The sequence below is a fragment of the Molossus molossus genome, unplaced genomic scaffold (genome assembly GCF_014108415.1).
Source record: "Molossus molossus isolate mMolMol1 unplaced genomic scaffold, mMolMol1.p scaffold_m16_p_21, whole genome shotgun sequence".
Lineage (NCBI taxonomy): Eukaryota > Metazoa > Chordata > Mammalia > Chiroptera > Molossidae > Molossus > Molossus molossus.
The window spans coordinates 38,742,170-38,754,533 of NW_023425357.1; positions in this window are offsets into that span (position 1 = coordinate 38,742,170).

Genomic DNA, 12,364 nt, shown 5'->3' on the forward strand with positions numbered 1-12,364 from the left:
AGAAGAAAATGACATTGTTTTTTTCCTTTCTCCACATGGTGCCATCACTGACACAGGCCTGTCATTCTGTAGAAGGGTCACATGCACAGAGAAGGAAAATGAATGAAAAAGGAGCAAGGGGCAGATGAGAAGAGCACTTAGAGCTTGCCCAGGACACCAGGCACCAGTGCCTGACTTTATCAAAATATGAACAGCCGAGGGAAGGAGAGTCTGTGCATGCAGGAGGCAGTCAGTGCGTGACCGCAGACCTTACACCGGAAGAAAGGAAACGCCCACGCTTGTCGCTCTTGTCCAGCATACATGTGCCGAGAGTTTCCAACTTGGGGGTTTTGGTGGCCCATGAGTTTTATGTGAGTCTTTCCCCAAAGTGTTTTGAAATGGAACAAAAGAGAGAGTATTCAGAGTTAGAAACCCTGGGTTCTCCTCCTGGACTGTTTAGAGGTATTTTGTGACCTTATACAAGTCAGTTAAGCCCATTGAGACTTGAATGCTGGAGCCAAAGAATGGATTATGCAAGGGTAGAATTTCTGAACCCGGACGTTTGCCATGAGACCAAGCTGGGGTGGAGAGAGTGGCTCTGCCTTTCTCTAGGGGCAGCAAGAGGGCCCCAGGTGTGGCGAATGTACAGTGCCCTGGAATTATGAAGAAATCTGTAAGCACTGCGTATTTTTATAGTTGCTCCTGTGATCCTTCTGGCTGGCTGAGAAGTAATAGGGCAGCTGCTGTTTCAGGGACACGGATGGGGGCTGCTGGACAAGGGCTGACTCCAGCTCTCTGCTCATTCCCACCATGCAGGGCAAGTCCATCCTGGGAGCTCTGTTTTGCTCCTCTTGGCCATCAGATCACATGTCCAGTAGTCTAGCCTTGGCCATTGCCACATGTTGCCTGGCTTGGCCTGAGCAAGGCTACTTCTAAACTCTGTTTCCTCAGGTGTTATCCAACACAGCTATCTTGATCCAATAGCGAGAAGGGCTTCTCCCTCCTTCCCCAAGGCTTTTGCCCAGTTTCCTACCCCTGCCCACCTCCTAGAGCCCTGTACAGGTTCTGTGGCTCCTCCATACTTGGAACTGAGCTAATACAAATAATGAATTTTTTTTTAATAACAAGAGGGAAGAAATCTCTTACAAAGGGAGTGTTGTCAAATATGCCAAGGGTCAAATGTGGCTGAATGTTTTGTTCACAACACTGCAATTTGTAGTTTTGTATGTGTGGGGGTGTGGACTGGGGGATGGGTGGGAAGGCTGGACCTTTGACATACACATAGCTAATCTAAATGAGACATTCCAGGAAAACGAGACACATTAAGCGTTCTCCTTGAATATTTGAGACAGAGAAAACAGTTCCATCAGCAAACCACAAGAATGTTTTATTGCAACAGGGCTCGGGCCTCTGATGGTCAGGCACTAATTTAGAGACTTGGAATCAGTTTCTGTGTAATGGTAGGGGGTGTCTACCATCCTGGGAAGGAAGGAAGGGGCCATTGAGGGTCCAGTCTGTAAATCAGTCTGCCTAGTAGTCCAGTGTGGAGGCTGTGTAGACAGTGCAGTGGGTCAAGCCTCAGTAAAGCACTGGGGAAGCACTGGGTGTGACCAGGAGTCAGGTCTCTGCCCTCATCCTGGCTAGGTAAAATAAGTAAACTGAGGCTTGGGCTGTGTAAGTGGCTTCCTTGAGTTCCTCTGGCTACTGAGTGGTGGAGCTTTGTACTTGGACATTCTACCTCCTGTCTCCAAGCCCAGGGCTCTCTTGAAGTCAGTCACTCTCGGAGAAGTCCGTGACCGTCTGCTACTCCCAGCTTCCTGGTTGTTGAAGACAAGACCAGCTGGGCTCTTTGAGAATCTGCTCAGAGCTCAGTGAGGCTCACTCACCTGCCCCTTCTAGGGGACTATCTTCAGCTCCCCCAGGTCGGCCTGCAGTCTGGGCCTGGCCGGTCCTTCCTCTATTTACAGACACTCATCCTTTCCCACGCAACTGAACAATGTAATAAGCTGCGAAAATTTGATAAGACAATTTAATTGTCAGTTTTTACATAACTGTTCAATATAGCCAGGTTTCCCAGGAAGGTGAGCTGGAAGTGTGGGCAGAGACAGTTAATTAGGGAACTGGAACAATGGCACTGGATTAGAGCGCAGCAGCAGATGCTGAGCTCCGGATTTCTCTGCACGCCCCCTTGTGGATTGGCCACTTGGCAAACTTCTTTGGTGCTGTCCTCTGGATAGAAACAAAATACGTACACACCCTGCGGGCTCTAGGTGCTTCCTGTGCAATGGGGTGGCTGGCTTTGCCCCAGGCAGCTCCAAACTCTTACCAGGGAGCTTGTTTTCAGGGGAGAAGTGAGTGGGTTTGATGGGAAGACAATCTGGCTTGTGTGATCACAGCTTGAAGGGATGGTTGGTACCAAACAACCTCCTCTGTGGTGGAGAAGGACACGGGCGCTTGACTTGAACCCTCATGGTAACTCAGTGAGGGAGGAATAGGAATCTTTATTCCTATATCACAGATGTAGATCCTGAGGCTCAGAAAGGTAAGTCACTTGCCTGAGGCAGCACAGCTAGACAGAGGCACCAGGATTCAAATAGATGGTGGTGGAAACTGTTGGGCCTCTGCCAGATCCCCTCAGAGCCCTCTTACTGTTTCTGCAAACCCCTTACCCAGCAGTATATGCTTCCTCTCTGACTTTTGTACCCATGACTCCCCCAGGAGGCCTTTCCTTAGAGATCCTGGAGACCCCTCTGCCTCCTGGGCAGCCTGTAGCCAAAGAGCAACTGTGCTGGATACAAAAGGCCAATTCCCTGCTGGAAGGAGTACAGACTGTGATGTATGCTCCACAGTCCCCCTTGGCATCAGGTGGAAGCTGGAACCTCACCTTAAATCACACCTTGCTTGGCTTTTCTTTCTCTTCTTCCTTAATAAATCTTTTGCACACAAATTCTCCTCCCAAGGTCTGCTTCTGGGCCACCTGACCTCAGATGGGACATATGTTTGACCCCTGCTGGTCCCTTCTGGAGCTCTACATCCTTGCCCTGTCTCCTGTGGTTAGCATATCCCCAACTGGACTGCACGTGTGGAAGACACAACCCCGATGGGAATTTGTGCGTGGTCCTCAGTTCACAGTAAACGAGAACTCGAGCCACAAAGATCTCCTTGGGGTGAATTCTTTCGCCTTTCTCATGCGTAGTTTCATCATCTGAGAAGTGGGAAGAATCTTGGTGTTGATATTAAAGGACTGTTGTAAGGAGTGAACGGGTTTGTGTGTATAAAACACTTAGCATTGAGCACGTACTGACTGCTCTATAAATGTTAGTGATGATCACTGGCATTCATGTCCTTGCTATCTTGTTATATCTCGTTTCCTCTTTGGGGTTCAGAAATGAGGTCACTGCTGGGGTTTCTTGTTGGGCAGGAGCCAAGCCAGGGTTCAGTGCATTCTATTTTATTTAAATTTTTTTTCTTTATTGATTTTAGAGAGAGGAAAAGGGATAGGGAGAGAGAGACAGAAACATCGATGAGAGAGAACATCGACTGGCTGCCTCCTGCATGCCCCCACTGGGGATTTGGCCCACAACCTGGGCATGTGTCCTGACCGGGAATCGAACCAGCGACTTCTTGGTTCATGGGTTGATGCTCAACCACTGAGCCACATCGGCCGAGCAGTAGAGAATTTTTAAAAGGCTGCTGTTGGAGAGGACACTTGCCTGCCACTGTCGGGAAAATCATTTTAAGATTTGTGTAATGTGTCATGTTAGCCCTCTCAATCTCCCTTCCATTTGCATTTCACAAACACTGTGGGAGGAAGGGAGAGGCGGGCAAGAGAGGAACAAAACAGGAGGGATGAGCAGCTCTGTGGCATCCCCAGGTGCCCGCACCAAGGGCCTGATTAACTTCAACTGCTTCCCAGCTTCTGAAGCACTTGATTAAAGTCAATTGGGGGGAAAGAAGATAAGCTCTTACAAGGGCTAATTTGAGGCTTAGAGAACTTGAATATGTCTAAATCTCACATTGTGGGGTGTGGAGTGCTGGTCTTGTCGGGCCCGCAGGGGGAAACAGTTTTAAGTTCTGGCAGCGGATCTGGGCGCCTGCTGTTCCCCCCCCACCCCACCTTTTGTGGCTGCCCAGCTGCCCAGACTTGTATTTCCTCCAGTCTTCTCTTTTCTTCTGCTGGTGGGGGTGTAGAGGATTTTCCCTTTTGAAGGCACAGGAATGAGACAGCTTTGAATCCACAGCACAGCCTCTGTTGCCTTCTTCCTTCCTCAGATACCTGAACAAATCAAAGTGGGGCTTTAGTGCTGCCATCCCCTGGCCTCCTCTTGATATGTTAATGGGTCACTCTTGCTGTCCCTGATTCCAGGGACGTGACGATACGGGCAGATTCTCCCTTTCCCGTCAGATCAGGTGGTGCAGAGCTGGGCAGGGAGCCATGGTTTTCCTGTCAGGAACCACGCGAGGCTCACCTGATGGTCGATGGGGATTTCCTGCAAAGGTGCAGACAGAGTGAGGCTCGAATACCAGCCTCCCCATGTAGCACAGTGAGGGCTGGGGCAGGAGGGGCGTTGGTTTTCTCTGGCTGCCCCAGACTTAATGAAAGACACCCATTGATTAGCTCATGGTTCTAAGTCAGAAGTTGGACAGGGCGTGGCTGTTCTCTGCTCAGGGTCCCAACAAGGCTGATGGCAGGGTGACAGCTGGGAGCCCTGGGGAGGAATTCAGCCCTCTGTGGGTGAGGTACGGGGGTCCGAAACCGGCCATCACCGGGGCCTCTCTGAGCAATGTCTGTCGGCATGCCTACTCATGTGGCCCTGCCACTTCAAACCACAAAGGCACATTCCCTCTGCTTTACATCCCTCTGACTTCCTCTTCTGCTTTTAAATGTTCAGCTGTTTGGACCAGGACCACCTGGATAATCTCTGTTGTTTTTTCTTTTTAAGGACAGTTGACTTTCAGTTTTAATTACATCTGCAAAATCCCTGACAGAAGTACCTAGGTTTAGTGTTCGATTGAGTAACTAGGGGATGGAAATCTTGGGGCCGGGGGAGAGTTTGCCTGACTGTGATGTGGTTATGGCCAGAGGACCCAGAAAAGCCTTGCACAGCCTCCCACATCCATGGAATGTGGATGTCCCCAGGGGAGGGAGGAAGACTCCCAGGGAGCTCGGTAAATGGGAACAAAGCTACCAGCTTCTTATTCTCAGCAGGACCCTCTGGCAGCCCCCAGGTAAGGTGGCACATTTTGAGATCATAGGCTAATGAATCTCTCCCAAGTTCCTTGGCCACCATCACTCTTTTTTTCTTTTCTTCCATGGCTGCCCAAGACCTAATAGGAGCTCTCAACCGCACATACAGAAAAAATTGTGGCTATTTCTTAATAAACTTAACATTGAAAAACATCAGTATTTTATATTTACTTTATTTATTTATTAAAACAGGTAATTGGCGACTTGTAATCTCAAGTGGTGTTTTGTAAGCAGTTCTTACTCAAGATCTTCAAAGGTCCTTGAGAAATATATTTGAATTAATAGAGTGAGCAGAACACTTCCTCTACCAGAAACAAGACTGGCAGCCCGTCACCTTGGGAATTGGGGGCAGTTTCCACGGTGGGCACCGTGGAGATCACTCTCAGAGGCCCAAGTATGTCTCATTTCTCTAATCCGAGTGAGTTCATCAGCTTAGAGGGAGGAAGGGAGTCAGGTCTCTCCCTCTCTGTGGATTCTTGAGGCAGAGGGCCAGGGTCTCATCTAACCTAAAACTGGATCTTCATCTCACCAAACAGTGGTTCTGCATGTGAGGCCCCAGAGTGCATTTTCCTCCCTCCCCTCTATCAGCCATGATCCCAGCATATCCACTGGGCACTGTCTGGGGCTGATAGAGGGACTCACTGCCCTGGCAAGTGTGGCCTCTAAGCACAATGTAATAGGTAGGGGAGGAGTCAGAGCCCAGGCGCAGTGCATTTGGGGAACTGTAGTTTTCAATGAGCTCCAGGGAAGTAGGTAGTCAGGGTACAAGATCTTCCCAGCTTTTCCATCTCAGCACAGGTTGTGCACTTAGCACAGAGTTCATTCTAACAAACACACCAGCCAATGTGTGGTCTTCTTGCTGTTCAGTTGAGGCTCCTTTCTATTCAGACTCAGAATTAGAACATTTTGAAAAAGAAGGAACAAGGGCATCCTTACCTTTGGGATATTGAAACACATTATTAAACTAGTAATTCAAATAGTTTGGCACTGGTTTAAGAATCAGCTGACGGATGAATGGGATAGGATAGTTATACAGGGTGGAGCAAAAGTAGGTTTACAGTTGTTTGTATGGAAAAGAATACCGTACTTAATAAGTAATAATACAAGAATAAACGGTTTTGCGTACTCACACCGTGAACCTCCTTTTGCCCCACACTATATGTAAGCTAGACTTGGAATAGATTAAAATGGCTTCAGAATGAAAACAATAAGGGGCATATAGTTTGACAAATTATATTGTGAAAATTGGCCATTTGGAAGGAATACCAAGTTAGATCCTCATCTTTTACCAAATCCTCCAAATATTAACAATTTGACTCTCCCCTATTCACTATACTTACTCAGTACAATGAAAAGGCAAACAATAAACAAGGTAAACTTAGCAATCTTTTTGGCAGACAAAGGATCGAAATCTTTACTATACAAAGAGGTCCTGAACAATAGGGAAAGGGATGTAAACAATACTACAGGGATGTAAACCCACAGGTCAAGTCAAAGAAACTATCTGTAAGTAATAATCAGGAGAACAAATACTTATTTGTGTGTTCACTGCAGTACCACTAGGACAAAACATTCCAAAAAACAAAAAATTCCTGAAATGTTGAACAAATTATGTAGTTGAATAAATTATAGTAGATCTACGTGATGTAATGTTGGGTGACCATTAATTACAATTGTGCTTTAAAGAATGTCTGCTATGACAGGATCAAACATGAACTTTCATTTTTAAACAATGTAAGACTCAGGTGCCACACGATAAGGCCCCGCACGCATGCCTGCGTGTGCCCTGCCACACAAGAGCCTGTTAACAACAGGTCTCTAGTGTGATGCAATTATATGGGGTTTTTATTTGCTTCTGCATTTTCTCTTATATTTTATGCTTCTGTTTTCCAAGTTTCTATAATGAGCTTTCTGCAAGCGAGTTATATATATATTTTTAATAAATCTATAGCTGTTAAATTACTGTATAAAAAAATGAAAACATTATGGGAACAAGTAGATATAGCCATGTTTATTAGTAGAAAAGCACAATATTATAAAGAGGTAACTTATTTTTATTTATATATAATCTATTAATAAATCTATAAACCTAATGCATCTTAGTTAAAACACTAAGGATTTCACTCTCAGAACTTGCCAAAAGGGTTCAAAAGTCACCTGGGAAGAAGTAAATATGCAAAAATAAGACAGTTCTGTGCAAAATAGTAATAAAAGGAGAGTGATCTTCTAGCAGATCTTAAAATGTATCATGAAGCCACAATAAGCAAAATGTTTGGTTTCAGAATGAAGCACCCCAAATATAATAAAAGTCCAAGGGAATTTTAGTAAATGTTAAAAGAAGCACTTTATATCTTGGAGAGGGAAGGATAGATTATTTAATAAATGAGTCAACTGACCAGTCATTTGGTAAAGAAAAAATTATAGAGTTAGGCTCCTATTTCTTTCTTTCCTTCACTAAAACAACTTTTAGGTAGATCAGAGGGTGATCTTTCAAACACTGAGTCAGATGGTACCACTCCCAGGTTTGGCGCCCTGTCGTGGCTGCCCATTGAAGTAGAAGAGCGCCCCCATGCTGTACCAGGAGGCCTTGCAGTAGTGGCCCTTCTGGTCTTGGTGAAGTGATGCCCCACCTTCCATGCCCCTAGGATGCCCTGATCTCCTCTCTGTGCTCCAGACTAGTCAAGCTGCTTCCTGTTCAGAGACTGCGCTTGTTCCCCACTTGCTCCTCTTCTCCAGCTCTTCCCGTGGTCTCCTCCTTCTCATTTACTCAGATGTCTCTCCTCTTTCACAGTATTCTGCTTTATTTTATTTTAATTTTTTTATTTATTGATTTTAGAGAGAAGGGGGGAGAAAGAGAAAGAAAGATATCAATTTGTTGTTCCACTTATTAACGAATTCATTGGTCAACTCTTGTATCTGCCCTGACTGGGAATCAAACCCGCAACCTTGGTGTATTGGAACAATGCTCTAACTAACTGAGCTACCTCGCCAGGGCATTTTCTATTTTATTTTTTGCATAGCTCTTGCCATCCTCTAAAATCACTAATTTTGTGGAGGCCTGTGGTCCGTCTCCATACTGAGATTCAAGCTCTTGGTGGGCAGTTGGCTTGCCTGTCTTGTTCACCACAGTAACCCCAGTGTCTATAAACAGAGAGGATGCTCAATGAATAGGAAACTTGGTGAATGACTTTAAACCTGAAAATAAAACCAGAGAGAAGTATCTTTCCAAGCTGCCTAGAAAAACAAAAAGCTGTAAAGGAAGGGAATGATACATCTGAGTAGACATTAATTCATGCATTAAATAAATAATTGGTGAGGATGCACCGTGTTTCAGGCACTGATTGAGGCACTGGGCATGCAATGGTGACCAAGATAGATAGGGTCCTGCCCTCTGGGAGCTTTTATTCTGGAGGGGAGAACAGATAAAAGCAAGCAAATAAGGACCTATCCATTGTGAGGAGTGCAGCCAGAGAGACACCAAGCTGAGTCAGAGAAGCAGAGGAAGGCTGCCTTCAGTCGGGGGCACAGACGCCTCTCTGAGGAAGTGACATTTAAGCTGAGACCTGAAGAGTGGGAACACCTTCCTGTGTTAGCTAGCTGAAGACAGGAGGAAAGAATATTCCAGAGGGAGAGAAAGCAAGGTATAAAGAACTGATAAGGGAAAGAGCTCAGGTATGTCTGGTGTGAGGGGAAGGTATGGTACGAGTCTGGAGAAATGGGAAGCTCCTAGACCAGGAGGGTCCCCTAGGTCATAGCAAAATTGTAGAATTTATTCTAAGAATGATGGAAAACAGCAGCAGGTTTTAAGCAAGGAAGCAACATGATTTGGTTTCAGTTTTCAAAAGATCACAGTTGTGGTGAGAGAAGTGGAAGGCTCAGTTAGGTTATTGTGTACATTAAAAAAGACTCTTTTATAAAGAATAAAATTAACAATAAATCGGGAAATAAAGTTTGTGCTATTTCACCCAAGGCTGCTTTTCTGAATTTATTTTAAGAAGGTTATACAAAGTGATATGAAAAAAAAGTTTAAAGAAATGGACAAGGGCTATATAAACAAGCAGTTGAGGGAATTCCTATCTCCTCTCTCTCTCTCTCTCTCTCTCACACACACACACACACACACACACACCCCTCCTAAAAATACAAAACAAAACATTGCACAATAAATTGCCAATCAGCTTATAAAAAGATATTTTACTGTTAGTCATAATAAAAGAGATACAAATTAAAATAGTAACAAGATTCCACTTTTTACTTCTCAGACTGGCTAATATGAAAACCTTTTCTCTTTTCCAGGGTTGACTGGGCTTGAGAAAAAGGGGCACTTGGTACACAGTTAAGGGGGAACAGTGTGGGGTTGTTGGTATGACCTCTGGACAGCAGTTTAAGTGCATCTTTCAAGACCTTAAATGCATGTGGCCTCTGACCCCGCAATTTCAGGCCTGAGAAAGCCCGCAGGTGCTCCCTGGCCATGTCCGCAGCTCTGCTGAGACGGGAAAAAGTCCTCAACAAGACCCCAGAGGACCATCAGCAGGGGTCGGGTTAAGTAATTTCTGGTTTACTTATTAATGGGACACTTGTTCTTCCTTAGAAAAAGAATGAGGTAAATCTACATGTACCTTGTGTAATCCTGCCCAAGGTGTACTGCTACATGAAAAAAATGAAGAAGCGAGATACAGGACAAAGAAAAAACATTTTCTGGAAGGGTCTATAGGAAACTGTTTTATTAACAAGAGTTGCTTGTAGGAGACTTCTCATTTTATACTCTCAGAGGTGTTTGGATTTTTAAATTATACTTTAACAGTTTAACAAAAATAGGTTTAAACAACCAGGAAAAAAGTTAGCTATAATTCCAGACAGAACAAATGCTCCGTGGGGCAGGTCACAGGATCACTGTGTCAATCATCGAGGCCTGTGTTGGGGGAGAGCAGAGTCTATGCCAGGTTCTCTGATTCCCTCCTCGGGTTTTCCTCTGCTCTGATGATAGAAATGGAGGGTATCAGTTGAAAAGGCAAGCGTTCTGTTTCCCAGCATATGCCAATATGGGCAAAAGTTATGGACTCCTCATCTATGTCAGCTGACTTACTGCCTGCAGGGTGACCTTGGGCGAGTCGCTTCCTCTCCATACATGATCTTGAATGCCTCCCCAAGCTGTAAATATCTTTGATTTATGCCAAATGTCTTGCCGAGGTAATTGAATTTTCAGGGTGGTATGTCATAACTCATGCCTAAAAGTTTGAAACACAAGTTCATGGACAACATTGAAAGAACTGGGGTCTTGAGCAGCTCTATAAATCACCTGTTCTGCACGCACATTGGCCATATCCTTGAAATGACGAGTTGAGGCGAGGTGTGCAGTGCTCGCCTGGCTTTGCTCCACCTCCAGCTCAGGCTGTGGTCTTCTTGTGCAGGATGTCTTGGGCTTCCTTCCCTCCAAAGTCCACGTGGGCCTCCTCTGGTCTCCAGCAGCTCTGGCCCTGCCTGAACCCCGTTCCATTATGTAGGCTGTCCTAACCCATCTCAGGGCAGTATTACTCGCCATGTCGCCTTTGAGCCCAATACTGAATCTGGAACATAGTGTATACTTGACAAATGCCTGTGAGGTCATTAAACAAATATCTCACCTTGGCTGATTGGCTTGTCTTGCCATCCCTTTCTGCCTCTGAGTTGTAGACTTTGGAGTTGAAGACTAACAGAATCTTAGAAGCATAGGACTATGTGATTCAAGGAAGTGATAAAGCCTTAGTGATCGAGTGGAGGCAGTGTGTGGGGATATATGAGCTGCAGAGACAGAGAGCCTGGGTTTGAATCCTGGGTCCCACTTGTGCTAGTCAGTGCAGCCTGGTGCTATCGGGCTCCACACAGAGCTCTCTGAGGCTGTTCCCTGCCTTCTTCCCCACTGCCGGCATTGGCATCTCTAGGGAACTTTGGAAGCTGATCTGCTGTTTTAGGGTAGGATGGGAATGCCATGGATTAACACTTCCTTTCCCCAACACAGCAGCCCTCAGCCAAAAACTCTTGGAATTAATATTATGTTGAACCACATGAAGTTGCCATTTCTATAGGTCAAAAGTGCTTGAATAGTGGCGATTCCATATGGCTCAATCTAATTTAAATACTGCAGCTCCCTTGTCCCTACGTTGCCATTATTTAGCTAAGGGAGGTCTTCCCACTCCCCCAGAGGTTCCCTGCTGGACTGATCCAGTCTGCACCGTGTAGCTGGCTTACCAGCACAGCCTTCACCACCTGTGCTCCCTTTCCTGTGCCAATGCCCCACTTTCCGATGGCTGTTTCCCTTCCACATCGACACTATGCACTTCAAGTTTTGTCTCAGGGTCTTCTTCTGGGGCAACCCCAACCTAGTCCACTCAAGGTTTCCCATTTGTAGGATGGCTTCGTTGTCGAGATGAAACAAGGTTAAGCACAAGAAGCACCAGGCACAGCAAATACAAATCAATGTCAGCTGTCACTGCTCTCAAGTCCACACTGCTTTTAGAGACACGCTAGCTGAGCCCAGAGAAGGGAGGGGGCTTTCTCAGCGCCACTGCATGGGTTAGTGTGGGCTCCTCACTTTTGGCTACACATGTGCAGGAAGGCAGCCGGAGTGTCTGTGTGCTTGAGCACAAAGCTGGACTGTCCAGTGGGGCATTGGTACACTGGAGGGTGGGGCTGCCCAGAGCAATGGCCAGAGAGACAACTGGGTGGGGAGTCAGGAGTATGGGCCATATTTGCTGCCAAGACTCTACCCAGGCTGGGTTGCTTTGTCCAAATGGCAGGATTCTTAAGTGGAAGCCTTGTCAAAATATCAGCTCTGAATGCACAGAGAAATGAGACAGATGAGCATTTTGGATTGACCTCTGATTCAGCAGAACGCTGGACTCAGATTTGTAGTGGAAGACATCTCTTTGCTGGCCACTCTGGGGTTCTGGATCTAGGTGTGAAATTCTCCTGAAGATAAAAACTTTTCTCTCTCCCTTTCCACCCAGGTGGGCAAGGGAACATGTGACAGATGCCAACCTCCTTAGCTATGCCACTAAGTTGGTAGCCAATCCCTAACACAGAAAGCCAGTTTCCTCCTCTGCTGAGTGGGAAATCTACAGTGTCCCTGAGACAACCCTGACACCATCTTTCAGGAAA